Source organism: Amblyomma mixtum, chromosome 1 (genome assembly GCF_055824585.1).
Source record: "Amblyomma mixtum isolate Tamu chromosome 1, ASM5582458v1, whole genome shotgun sequence".
Taxonomy (NCBI): Eukaryota; Metazoa; Arthropoda; class Arachnida; order Ixodida; family Ixodidae; genus Amblyomma; species Amblyomma mixtum.
Window position 1 is genome coordinate 288,828,565 of NC_143012.1, and position 14,496 is coordinate 288,843,060.

Consider the following 14,496-nt stretch of genomic DNA (forward strand, 5'->3'; position numbering starts at 1 on the left):
AAATCTTTTTCACATTGCTGCATCTGACCTTTTGCTACCGCCGGTGGGGATTTTTTCTATACCTGTAATCTATTCGTGGACCTATCGATTAACGGCGTTCCGCATTACGTGCCAACTTGGCTTTATTTATTACGATTTCAGGATAGGTATCGATAGCTGTCCTAAAATTAGAATAAATAAGCCCAAGTTGGCACGTATTGCGGAACACCTTTAATTGGTGGGCCAAAGAATATATTACAAGCATAAAAAAACCGGAGTTGCGGTGATAGCTGGCACCTTTCTATAATCCACGTGGTTCATTTCCTCGATGTTATCCCTAACATCATTACAACCTGCTTGACGCCTGATGGCTCCTCAGACCGCGCAAATGAGACAACCTCGTTGAACAAATTCCTGCAGAAAAGTAGCCATGTTCAATATTAAATGACCACCTGTCCGCCCGTAAAAATTTTCAGCACCCTCCACTGCGCCGCTGCACTATTCTTCATTTTTTTCAGCATATTTCTAGCAGGAGTGGACGAAGGCCGTGAAATAATTGAATGCGTACATGGATTCATGTGGATATGTATAATTACACAACTTCAGTCAAATCATACTCCTCATTTGATATATAGTGCAATTAAAGTAACTATATTCAAGATATAATCGTGTTGCCTTCGTGAAGTGTTGTAGTTACGTTTCGACAGTTTAACTGACCATGGCAACACTGATTTGCTCCAACCATGAGTGAGGTTTAATACACTGCTTCGAACGGTATACCTTAAAAAGCACTTACCAGAATTTATTTAGCCTGCGTGGAAATCGTCTTGTAGCACAGAAAAGATTCACAGACAGGCATTTCAGAATTACCGTAGACATGCAAAATGTATCGAGAGTGCGACGCACTGATCATCACTTCGTGCCTCAGACAAACAGCGAAGTGAAATACGTTAGGGGATCTTGTCACCCACGACTGCACAAGCGGTTTAAAAGGAACCAACATTATGAGGTACTCATTCGACAACGCGCTCAAGTACGCATTTATTTTCCCCGCTTTCAAGGCTTTGCAGCATAGAAAAACTAAACAGAAGAAAGAGTCGAAAAAGAGAGCGCAATAAGCAAATATGCAGTTCATTCAATACACGACGCCGCCAGAATCGAGCTTTTGCTGAGTCAGCGGCAACAAAAAATACACAGAGAAGACAACAACCGCTCAGTCCTGTCCGATCTGTCCTGCCGCTAATGCACCCATTCACGTGTACGTTCCGGAATTAAAAGAATAAAAAAAAAAACAGGAATTCGAGCGCCAGCAGAAAGGCGGGCAACTGGGGACGCCATGGATTAGCATAAGCGAACAGGGGCGGTGACAAGGGACGGCGGTGCGGCGATAAAAACGAAAGCCGCGGCTCCGCGTCGCAGTGGCGCGCGACCAGCGCTCCGCGTACACCGAGCGCAGCCCGGGCCCAGGGTTAATTAAACAGGGGCCGGCGCGCTTCTGCGTGCGTGCTTCACGCTTCCTCGCGAACGCTGCTAGCAATGCGGCGAAGCTCGCGCAAATCAGACTGGCGCTGCCGGCGCGATTAGGTTTAGTTGCGCGAGCGAATAAGAGAGAAAGAAAGGGGAAACAAAACTGTGCACTACGGCCAGGTGTGAGGAGGGGCGCTACATCGTGTTCGCTCTGCGGCTTGTGGTTCCTCATAAACCAAACCATATTATCATCGCCATCACCATCCCGGGCACCAGCCTAACTACTTCGACTGCAGGACGAAGACCTCTCCCGTTGACTAACAATCATCCCTCTCCTGTGCCAACGGCGACCACCTTATCTCCGCAAACTTCCTAATTTCATCCGCTCGCGTATTTCGGTGCCAGCCCCTGCTACACTTCCGTTATCTTGGAAAGGGACCATCGATCATCACTATATCAGGGTTTAGGTAAACCAACCGCGCAAATCAACCTTAAACCTAGTAGTTTCTGTACATATCTTTTTTTTCTACTAAACCGACTCAAGTCGACGATGACGTCGACGCTGTTAAAGTGGTGAACGTGGCATACACAGCTGTAGCTGTAAAATATGAAAAGAAAATACGGAGGTAAGTCTTTGGGAAGGTTTCCCTGGCGAACTATGGAAATGAAAGTCAATAGTCGAGCTTCTTGCCGCGATGATTCCTGGCTTGGCAGGATTTCGACAGAAACAGCTGTACGGTAGCACTTCCTTTCCCCCTTTTCATTGAAACTAAGGGAAACACTGTTCCCACTTCAAGTTATTGATCAATTTGCTTTCGCCCTACCATAAGCTTGCCGTCCAGGTTGGCGCAGTCGGTAGAGCGTCTGCTCCGGTGAAGCTGTGGTTCCGGGTCTGAACCCCGGATGAGGAAAAATTTCCCTTTAACTACAGGGTTTCTGACAAAGCTGTGTAGATTTCCTTTGTAGCCGTATGGCTGCGCTTGGATGGATACCAATGAGCAATTGCTGCCTTATTACTAGAGACCGGATTTTAGGCAAATGCCTATTTTTTTCAGCGCTTCGTAGGCGCACCATTTTTACATATGAGCACGAATTAGGTGTTCACAGTAAGTTTAATACTCTTTTTATAGTGTCTATAAATGCCTATTTTGGGTGCCAGTGCCTATAAATGCCTATTTCCAACGTCGGTGCCTAAAAATGCCCTATTTTACAGAAAAGGGGCCTGAAATACGCTGTGATTTTGCTTTCAGACTCTGTTTGCTTTCGAATCTATTTCGGTTTTGAGTAGAACACACACGTGGCAACATTAGATGGCCTCGTTAGTTGGCTGTGGTGAACACTGCACCTACGCCGGCTGTGTACACATTACCAACCACGTCAGCCGAAAATATCGAAGCAACCGTTTTCTTATTTTCTGCCATTTTATCGTGGCAGCTTGTTGATGATTTTGGCTGTTGAAGGGATAGTTGACCAGATGGCACCACATTTCGGAAAGTATATGGAGTAAGTTATAGGTTCGTCCAAATAATTTCCAGTTGGTTCCAATTGAAACCAACTGTAAAATGTTCCATAAACCTGCTGGAAACAGTTTAACTGATTAAAATTTCCACCTGGGTAACCTGCCTTATTTTCCTTCCTTGTGCCCCAGCAGCATGCCATCTTCATAAAATGGCATTTGGCAGTAATCTTGTTGGAGCAGGCCACACTAGACAGCTGGCAGTCGTGCGTGCATACGAAAATGCATTCGTGCACTCAAACCATAGAGTAAATGACTCAAACAATGTTTATTTAATGCTTGCATGAAGGCCACTCTTCCAGCCACTCTTCAGGACAACCTCCAAGGAGACCTCGAGTACTTGTGCGCTAACTTCACTTTTCTTGCGAGCACTATAAAAAAAATTGAATGTGGGGGTGTAATGCTGACTACCAACATTGGACTAATTGAGAATGTGCAGCAACGAATCGCTGCTCTTCTTCACTGAAAAGTTGTCGAGAAAATCCGCGCAAAGTTGCAGTCCGTCTTGGAAAAAACGAGGGGTTCTCAGTCAAATTTCAGGAGTACTTACCGGTGAACATTCTATGATACCGAACAGTGTAAAGCCATCAAATGTTCCTAAGTACAAGCATGCTCCTGTAACATCCGTTGATGTTGAGCGTTCCTTTTCAGCATACAAGCTTGTTCTTACTGATAAGAGGCATAAATTTGAGTCGATCAACCTGGAGATGGTGCTTGTCTGCTACTGCTTCCATAGCTTCAACAGTGATTTCTAGATGGATGATGTTTATTTTACCATGGATCCTCGTGGATGTACGTAGGCTCGTGCAGAACTATGATTCTTTTCGGCATCAAGCAGCACTGTGTGTAACATTTTCTAGCATCTCGTATTTATAGTTTCCAGACCCTTCTAATGGCAAGCACTATTTGATAGTCGCGTGGCTCCAGACACGCCACAATTTATAAAACACTGTTTACACAAATGACAACATATTTATTAATGTTGAAGCATCGTGTATGCTTGCAATAAATAAGTTCAAGTCCTGTGTGAGCGAAGACTGAACTCATTTGTCAGATGCTTTGAATTGACGATGTTTCTATCAATTTCTAAATACATGGCCTCCTGTTAAGGTGTTCATTGTTTCTATCTTTGTACGCGACAAGCGAATTGTTTGTTTCGAGGTATACCAAAGTGTTTTTAAAAGGGTTGGTAACCGTCCCTTTTGCTCTGCTGAAGCATGTGTTTTGTACGAAAAGTTGCGCGACAGCCTTAAAAAAAACGGCTGCTAATGTTCGCACCTTGCTTAAGGTCCCAAATTATTCCTGCTCTGTTTTTGTTGTATTTTACGGCAGATATTGCGCGCTGAAGTTTGGAACTGTGTGCACTTTTGATAAAGTTTATAGTGCCTATTTTTCTCCGTTAGGTGCCTAAAATGCAATTTTAGCCGCCTATTTATGGCGCCTAAAACGTGCTTTTTAGTGCCTAAAAATCCGGCCTCTCCTTCTTACACATCTACTCCACCTTGGAGGATTCCCCTAAACATCTGACCAACACTGACCAACACAGGACTTTTACTATCATATTATGTTCAGAAACACAAAATCATTGAATATTAACTGGCGAAGTGTTCCAAATATGAACCAATTGACTTGTAAAGAAGAAAACTACATAATATACTAGCAGTGATTTCATTAACTGCTAGGTATTTATAGTGTGGAAGTCGAGAGGTCTGACTGTAAGCACGTCGCAATGCCAAGCGTCGGGATTTATTTCCACCACCCTCAGTTTTTCGACCTGCTCTGAAATTTGCGCTTCTTTTGAAACCTCCACGTCATTCTCTGTAGCTCAATACCGTAGCTAGTCGGTCACCTCGTCGGAAAGGCTGAAACTATTACTACTTTGAGCCCGCCGTCACACTGGGTTTTCACGAAGAGTTCGCTTCTCATATGAAGCGATCGGAGTGAAAGTAAGGCTCGTGAAGTTGGTTTTGAAACACACTTGCAGAAGAGTAGCGTGCGGCGCAAAGAATTACGCCAGCACCACCGGACGGGGGATAGGGGGAAGGGGGGAGGGGCCGTTGTGCAGACTTCGGTGAGCTGCGTGCTCGAGAGAACTCTCCAAAGTAAAAAAAAAAAGTATAAAACGCGAAGGAAATAGTTCTGCTTTCCGAGAGCCTCATCCCCCTTTGCCCCCTTCTCCACGGTCCGCTCTAAGGAACCAATCTTCTTACTCGCAGAACGGCGCTCATTACGCCGAAAGCGCGAGTGCAGAAACTACACGAGTTCTTAAGCGCGGCTGTGACTTATTCTAGGCTGCATATCTTTCTGTTCTATGTTGGCGTTTCCCAAGCGAAATCACGTGTTTTTTCTTGTTGTTGTTCAATACGTTTCTCTTTATTCTTTCGGGACTCATTTGCCTTTTTCCGCAAGAGTCTTTCGCTGGCTAAAAAGTGCACGGGGGGAAGCCACTGCAAGGTCGGGGCGGCAGAGGCTTCGCGAGCCCTAGGGGCTCGTAGGGAAGCGCAGGCGGATAGGAACGAACTGCGCCGTCGCTGAAGCCAAGCAAAGCCCGAGATAAGAAGAAAACAGCCACAGTGGTGCGCAGCTGACTTGGGGCGAGTTCGGATCTCGTTGCGACATACATCGTGCGGAGCGGACGGCTTCGTTGTGGCCAGACCGGAGCTTGCATACGGGGAAGGCGGAGCGCCATTTTGCACGCATTCAACTTCGTGAGAGGGAAACGATGGGTGTTTGTCGCGGATTCCTAAGAAATCCCAATCGAAACACACAACACGAAATTTTCTCTGGTTACAGCACATTTTCTGTAATACTTTACGTCGAGGACTTGTGGTAACAAAAGAAAGTTTTGTAGTAACAACTAAATTCTCTGTCACTTGTAACAACAAAACTATAGAAAAATATACCTTGAAAAAACATCAGCAGTGCAGAAAAATAGAGTACTACAGAACATTGTTATGACAGAACGAGAAAACGTTTTGTCATATTATGGGTATGATTCTGTCTTGTATTTTGACTGGAATTAGCATGATTTAGGCGTCATTTCACGTCAGTTTTTGTGCTGTTGGCCCAGTCAACGGAGAGAAATTTCAAATCCACAGCTTTAAAAGATCTAATTTTAGTTATGCCTAGTAAGGGTTCTTAAAAATCTGACTTGCCATGTTTCTTTTACGAACAGTGAACTCTATGCTAAGAAAAGAAAGCCCAAACAATGTTGCACTTGAGACTTGCTTCTTAGCTTAATTACAGCTATAACAGGTTCTGTGTGTGAAACATATTTTAGTTTCATTGGTACGACCGCTGGCAAACCCTGTGAACATGCACGATAGTCACTTGGTGGCGGTACCAACGACTTGCTTTGCTCGAGGTAATATATATTTAGATATTATATATAAGTTATTATCGGAAGTCCTTTAGTTGATATGATTTTTATTGTTTCAGGCATCGCTGACTTAACAGCGCCGAGGTCTCACATATGTTTTCATGTTGATCAGAAAATGAACAAGGGAGGGGAAAACCTCAGGTTGCTTGAGCCAACGTTTCGACAAGAGGACTTGTCTTCCTTTGTTTTGTAGTAACAACAAAATTCTCCGTGACTTGACGAAGACAAGTCCCCTTGTCGAAACGTTGGCTCAAGCAACCTGAGGTTTTCCCCTCCCTTGTTCATTTTGTGATCGCCAAGGACCATCTACCACACCCTCTCTCTACCATGTTTTCATGTGTCAGATATGTTGTGGGAGCCGTAAAACCTAGGCGTCGTTCTGTCGACTCGAGCATCCGCTGCTGATATTTTACTGCCGTATACGGCTTCATAATTTCATATGAAGATTCAGATGCGGAGAGGATAAATATAAGATTCCTTTTGTTCGACAGTACAGCAGGAAATGAGCGCACAAATTTACTTAAAATATCAGAGAAAATAGCGAGTGATATCGAGGATATCTGCCTAGGAGAGGCAGAAAAAGCGCTGCAATTTGCTCCGCCGGCAGAATGAAGAATTAATCGCGTGAAAACGAGAAAATGTGAGCAGCAGGAAGCCCTATGGTGCGTACCGTTCTTCACGTAGTGTGTGGATTCTCAATGATAACATCGATGAGTGTTTCTGAGCCAACTCAGCCAGCTGTGTTTAGCCCGAACAGCCTGGGATACTGGGGCTAGTGAAACTGCGAAACGATATCTTAATGGTTAACACTTTGGGTAAGGTCTCTTACAATGCGAAACTGATAAGAAAAAAACTGTCCAATTTTTTTATTATCTTCGCGAGAAGTTCTTCGGTTATATTGTTGTTTAGCTGAGACTCAGTCACCCGGCGCAGCCGCTCAGGAGCGGCGACGTTCTGGCTTTTGCGCCCATGTTCGCGGGACCGAATCCTTCCAGCTGCGGGCGCATTCCTGTAGAGGAGAAAATACTGCGAATACGCCCATGTGCTGCGTGATGTTTTTGCATGCTAAGGAACATCATGTGGTCGAAGTTAATGTGAACGTCCTTACTACTGCGCTGCTCACTGCCGACACGAGGACGTTAAACGCTAACACAAACTCTCAAAGTAATTCTGTGAAGTCATTTTTTCCCGAATCCGTCCACTTCCGCTCCGGGACGACTGACGACACGCAGTAAAAAAAGATCCACGGAGAAAAAAAAAATCGGTGCAAGAAGGCGCCCTCTCTCGCGCACGAAATAAAGAAAGAAAGAGCGAGCCGCGAGAGCGGGGTGCAGCAAATGCCTCATGAGCCGTGCAGAAGGCAGCGTTCGCAAGGGGTCTGCGAAGTGTCCGATAAGACGCCCTGATGGCTGCCAGCCCGTCAGGTCGGGTTCGCTTCGCTGGGCGCCTAAGGGTTGGGGACGACAGCGCACGTGAAGGCCACGCCGGCAGGAGCGGCTGCTGCGACAGTCGCCGCGTTCGCAGCGACCCGGATCCAGGCGTCTCGGTTTGCTCACTCCAGTGATGTAACGGTCCGGAGACGCTGCGAGAAGGGGCTTGGAGAGTCTTGCAACTAGAAGAAGCAAGGGACAAGAAAAGGAGGGACAGTCAGTCAATTACTGCAAAGCTAGTCTTTAACTGTTCCTCCGTATAATTTTTAAACGTCCTCTTCACACCAAGACCTGCACGGGAGCTGACATTTCCTGCATTTGTTTTGCCTAATACGCGTGTGCAGCAACTCCTCGCATCGCGGTTTCGAGCCATTTGAAACAACAAAATGTTTGGACTTTGTATTACTTCGTCCATCGCCTCGTTTCTATTTTTGTTTTGTTTGGTTTGGTTTATGAGGGTTTAACGTCCCAAGAGACTAAGGCTATGGGGACCCCGGAGTGAAGGGCTTTGGAAATTTTGACCACTTGGAGTTATTTAACGTGTACTGACATCGTAGAGTACACGGGCCTCCAAAATTTCGCCTCCATCGAAATTCGTTCGCCGCGGCCGGGATGGAACCCGCGTCTTTCGGGGGTTCGATCCCGGTCGCGGTGGTGGAATTTTTGTACTTAACGTGTTAGGTTGCCTGCATTCTGTCTTCCAAATTCATGCATGCTAGGTTGTAAGCACTGTTAATATCGCTGTATTTTATTTTCTGTGAAAAATTTGGCTCACATCCGCTTACTACCGCCTATACCTCGACATGTGCTATAAGTCCGCAAAAAGAATTAGAAAATTTCCTCCGTAGTGAATAGCGGTTCTGTTTGGTGATTACTAAGAAGGCTACTAGAGCTTGGACATTTTTTATAGGCTGCTTTAGACGAGTAAAAGACAGATTACACATATGTGGACTACAGCACGATTTATGAAGGCTTGCTCTCTGGCACAGAGCTCGCAGTTTTATTTGCATTCAAATGCTATGACAGCTCAAAAGCGCAGTGTTTCTAAGTAATGGCGATAGATTCAATATGTAATGCAGCGAATGCTGACGCATGTCTTGTACTTGATGACGTAACAGATGCTGACGTGGTTTCCGTGGCAACACCACGCGCAAGTAGAAAGCTCTTGCGAGCGCATTCAGAACTTCGTCTGACTGTCGGCCAGCGATGTGGAAAAGCCAAATTAGCGAATAGTCAAAAGCGTCTGTGGGGTTACCATTCAAAAGAGCTACATGAAGGAATTGGTGAGCGCTAAAAAACACGGAAAAGGGACGAACACACAGGACGAAGCGCTTTCTAACAACTCCTTCTAAGAAATTCCGCCTTCTAACGCTTCCTAACAAATTCCTTCAAGGGGTTACCATGGTTAATATATTTCTGCTTTCGGTAGTACCAGTGCAACCAATGGGCTTGTGCTGGTTCGTCGAATACGTTTGATGACATACATGTGCTGAAAAAAGGAAACGTTTGCATTATACTACAACTCTAGCCGTTATAAAGAAATTCGTGCGCCGAGCGGCTGCGATCACGTGACCATATTGTGCACATAGTGCCAACTGCGTCCTCATCAGGTGGGGTGCGGGGACCAAAAAACGGCGCCACCAAGCGCCGCCAGCGGTGACGTGGCGCGTCATTCGCGTTGTGGGAGTGCCATGGAGGCAGCCGAGGGAGGGCTTCGCTCTCGGAACGGTGCACGTATGCTTGGTGCCAGAGCCACAGACGTTGTGGTGGTAGGGGTAAAAACATTTATTTAGGATTAGTTACAGCCGTCCGTGATGGGCGAATTTTTCATTCCGGGTCTGTATTGGCTGGCGCGATCCGGCGCGCCCGCTCAATGGGCGATTCTTAAGCGCTCGGGTCCGAGATGGAGAGGGCAGCCTTCGAGGAGGAGAATCAAGCGTTGGAGATGGATATTTAATTTCCTAGTGGGTTCGGGCATTCCCAGAAAGAGTGATAGAGTTTCGGATGTGGATTGTTGCGCTGCGGACAGCATTCGGGGTATTGGGTGTGGAACAAAAGGAGCACGTGAAAAATGTTAGGTTATGTGAGAGTTTGTATCTGGCACCAGGCGATGTCGTCGGCTTTATTCAAGGTTTTGTGGCTTTATTCAAACAAATGCAAAAGTGCAATGTGAACCAGATAGCGCAGGTCAGCTGCTCTGGCAGGAGTGTAATCGCTGTTTATGCTTTTTTGTTTCTCCCCCCGCAGTTCTGTTACGCATACCTGGCCGCCCTTGGAGCCGACGCAGATGACATTTTGAAGGACGAGCGAGCCATGAGGTATGTCACTGAGTGCCAGTGTTCTAACCAATACCCTCTTACGGGTTTGGGTCACTGATTGCATGTGCACCGTTGTCAACAGCGAGCAAAAAACAGGGCCTTGTATTTACTCATGAGCTCGCAACTGGAAGATGACAATACTTTTGTTTTTGCCTTGAGAGAGATTCTTCAGAGGGCCACGTTTACTGGCAATGTGGCCATGAGCCGTGCAAAAGCTTTTTCATGTTGCACTAAAAGCAATCATTAACAGCATACGCTAGTTGTCGGAAAGAACCATCCACCAATAGATTCCTGGCTCTTTCGCGGAATTTCCAAGAGGCTTAGATGCAAAGTACGTCGCGTGATTACTGGCATTCGACCAAGAGAAAAAATGGGGGGGGGGAGTGCAGCTGAGAGAATTTTTTATTTTCTCTTTAGTATAGACGCTAGAGTGTTATCGAGACATATCATGCTGAGATCGATGAACAGAGCGCAAAAAGACGTCGCCGACCGGGTAGCTAGCCATGAAAACCCCCTTTGCTTGGCTTCATTTTTTTCTATATGTGACTGAGTGAAATACAATAACGCGAAGATGACTGGAAACGTTGCTTGCATGTTGCATACTGCACGCCCTGATATATGTCGGTTCACTCTTTCTCCTGACTGTCTATTGAATGGGCAACGAGGATTTCTACATTACACTTATAGGTGGTTAACTATTCACATTCGTGTTTGAACCAGAGCTTCCTTCGGCTCCCAAATGCTAAATTCCACATAGAGAAAGCGTGCTGAGCCTCGTGCCCATTTTCTCAAAGAAAAAAGTCCCCGGCCGCGATCTATAAATGCGCCCCTGGTTTGAACAGATGTTAGTTATGCACAATGTTTTTATTCTCGGTACCGTCGGTGCTCGAACATCTGTTCAGGTCTCTGCGGCAGTCAGTCTCTGCGGCAGTCAGTCTCTGCGGCAGTCAGTCTCTGCGGCATTGCACACGTCGGTCCGGTCAACACGAGTATGTTAAATACTCAAGTTAGCGCTGTGAAATGCAGCGATTCGAAATTTCTTTCTTTAAAAGTCAGAGTCCAGCGTTTTAAGCGCACCCTCGTCCAGAGTCTTAAACTGACACACAATAGCGGGCGGGTGATACAGTACCAAGAAGGAGATGCCGCAGGTGTGGATAACGTAGTCCAGGAGATACAGCGTTCAAGTCTTCAACGGGCAGATTCTCGGCTTTCAAATAAGAGAGCGTAGTAAGTGTCGCAACATCACTGACTACCAGTGCAATCTCTTCACAAGTTTCGTACCAACGAACGAACGAAGCAATGAACGAAGGAACGAAGGAAGAAACAAAGGAACGAAAGAAGCAACGAAGGAACGAACGAACGAATCCAAATGCTCGCCGCGCGCACTACGCCAGCTTCGTCGCGATATAGTGGCGCTGCCGCGCAGCCGACGGCATCGCGGGCTACAGCGCAAGAATGAGAAGCTGCGCAAGCCGACCTCCATCCCGCCAGACTCGCTGCCTCCGCGAAATGGCGCTCTCGCGTGCTTACGACGACGCTTCTCCTTAAACCCCCTCCGGCTGCGGCGGCCCCGCTGAAATTATGGCTCTAACAATTTCTTCTCCTCGCCGCCGACACGCTAGAGGGTGCGCTCGGCGGCGGCGTCTCTCTGGGTGTTTTGTCTCCGCCGGTGCCGGGCGTCGTTCGCGCTCTCACGGGTTGCCACACGCGCACTTTGTTGATGTTTGTTCGCCGTCCGCGCAGCGCACCTTACTCGTTTCCTTTTCTTCTTCTTTCTCTCTCTGTGTTCGGGTCCGTCGTCTTTCTTTTCACTCTCGCGCTGTCCACAGGCGGGAACTGCGTCTCCTTGAGCGTGATATAGTGAGCCATGGGAGTTCATCGCGTTATAAGGCACAGAGCACATAAATCCTGACTGCATACTCAGCCTTTCTTTCGGGGGTCTCGGCGAGGAAGGAGTCGCAAGAAGAAACTGGTTCAGCGAAGCGAGAGGGGGCAGTAAAAGAACCAAGTTGAGGTCAGCCACTCGGAGCGAAGCACACTCCACCCAGTATGTTTTCCTAGCACGACACAGCCTGAGTTGATAACACTTTATGTTAGTTTTTCGGGGACGGCTGTTTGAACCGCTAAACTTCAGTATTGGGTTTAAGTTGTTACGTCGGCGTTGTTGACATAACGCGTAGTAGCAAGCTAACACTCACTAAGGTTTTCATATAGATCGTTGAATTATGATGCTTTCTCTTGCCGAGCAAAAAAAAACAAACAGGCTTTTCGCATAATGTCCTAACTAGTGACAAGGATAGCCGTAATTCAAACAATACCTCACGTATACACGTATTTACCGCCTTCCAGCTTTTACTTAATCGTTCGCACACTACCCTGCGTTGACTTTACTGAAATATGTTGCAAAGAAAACGGACTGCGCAAGTGACAAAAAATGACTCTGCCCAGGAGTTCAGAAAGTCACAATTGCGGGTGGTCGGTTGGGTCAAGTTAGAAAGGTCACTCGAATTGAGGGACGTGGAGAGCGACATTAACAACCACCTGTTTTCGCGGATAGCTTCGTTAACGCAATTGTTCCTGGCCACGAAGAGTAAATTCGGCAATATATTTAGCATAAAAAAGAAAACAGTAGCACCCCTGGCGTAACCAGAAATATTTTTCAGCTGGTGTTATATGCCGCCGGAAAAAATTAAAACAAAGAGAGCTTGCGCCCAGATATTATCTTAGTCATTTTTATGCTTTAATAAAGCAGGAGGGTTAGTTGTTTCTTTCACTCTAATAATACGAGTGCAGTTAGGACTCAGAGGGCTTGATTCGTAAAGAACATTTATCTTCTACAAAAAGAACGCGGCTATTTACAATATTTTAACATGATATACGACAACACAAAAGCTTCTACACAAAGGAAAATTTTTAGGCTAGTCATTAGACATTTATATGCGGCTTGAAGTAAAAAAAAAAAAGCGCAAAGGACGGGAAAAGACATTGACAGTAGCGTGAGCACTCGTCCTATTATTGCCTCTTTTTTGTCCCTTTCTCTGCGCTGTTTTTTTTTAAGAGAAAAGCTTCTGCTCTGCAACAAAGTCAGCAACTGTGAACGAATGACATCTGTCGAAACTTTCATCCGATGCATACGAACCTGCGCCTGGCCGCAGAGGTGCTTGAAACAAACACACACACACACACTTTTTATTTCGCGATAGTGATTATTTGAAGACAATGCAAAGGTTGAGAAAGGAGCCTGACGTGGAAAGGCATGTTTAGTTGGGTGAACTGTGCATACAATTAAAAAGAGTGTCATACGTCGTGCGATGGTGAAGAACAGTGACTCTCTTCTGCAAAAATTTCCGCTTCCTATGATAAAACCGCCACAACGTACGTCGCTCTTTTAGAAAATAAATCTACGCTCTTATTTTAGTTTTATCATTTTAATATACTGATGTGATGTGGGAGGGGCATGCAGCGTTCAGAATATTTCAAGGGGTGTGCTGACACCGAAGCACCCCCTCCACCTTGGCTACGCCCCTAGCATTTATCGGGCTCACTGTAGGTTTTTCAGAACAGCGGAAGGGACTCGGACGAAGAGAGAATGGAGCAAACAGGGCGCCTACGGTGGCCCTGGAGGGCAGTTCTCACCAGGATTGCACTGGGTGGAGAAGTAGCCTCACGTGCTGTCTTGTGGGCCAAGGACAAGTGCCTTGTGACGTTCTTGGGGACCTCCAGGGGACCTCCGGGATGTGAGTCTGCCCACTTGCTTCGTGGTGGGTGCTTCGGTGGTTGGCGTGTGCTGAAATAAGTCAGTTTCTTCTGCCACGGAAATTCAGCTGTGCGGTCCACGGTGAGCAGGAATTCTCGTAGACAACGCTTGGCTTTCGCGGGGTCCAGGTGGCTTTGCAAATGAACGGAAACCTGTGCTGTGTGCAGGCGAGCTTGCCTTTGCCATTCTGATATCAAAACCTTCCAGATCCGAGCGCCGGAACCCAATGAAGTCATGCCAAGTCGCCAACAGCACAGAGATTTCAGGAGCGCTACAAAAAAGCCCATAGAATGCTTGACGAAGGATCTGCGCCCCCGCACAAAACTTGGCCATTTAGCAAGGAAAAAAGCTTTTCGCTTGCACAACAAACAAAAAGACACTATGGCATTTTCGCATAAAGCTGACAGAAACGGCGGGAAAACAAGGCATACTAACGGATTAAAATAAAGAACGTGCATGCGGTGTACAAAAACAAATTACAGCAAAAAACAACCTTGGCAGGACTTAAAAAAAAACAATTTCTATGCTACAAATCTCCTGCTGTGTTCAAAAGGAGTAGTGAATTGCAACTGATCATCCGACGGCCATAATTCGTTCGTGTTTGCGGAATGTGAAAATTATCATGGGTGCGCGTACCGTAAATAGTTGAC

At 46.4% G+C, this 14,496-nt stretch overlaps 1 protein-coding gene across 3 annotated transcripts in view; it reads left to right on the forward strand.

The window, feature by feature from the left end:
• LOC149371993 (uncharacterized) overlaps positions 1-14,496 on the forward strand; it is a 238,403-nt gene that overhangs the window by 62,088 nt on the left and 161,819 nt on the right. For 2 of the 3 annotated variants that reach the window (XM_089566333.1, XM_089566334.1), the window contains exon 2: positions 10,019-10,089. The exons of the other annotated variant lie outside the window; for it this stretch is intronic. The gene's annotated coding sequence lies outside the window, so the exon portion shown is untranslated. The remainder of the gene's footprint in view (positions 1-10,018; positions 10,090-14,496) is intronic. 3 annotated transcript variants of the gene reach the window in all.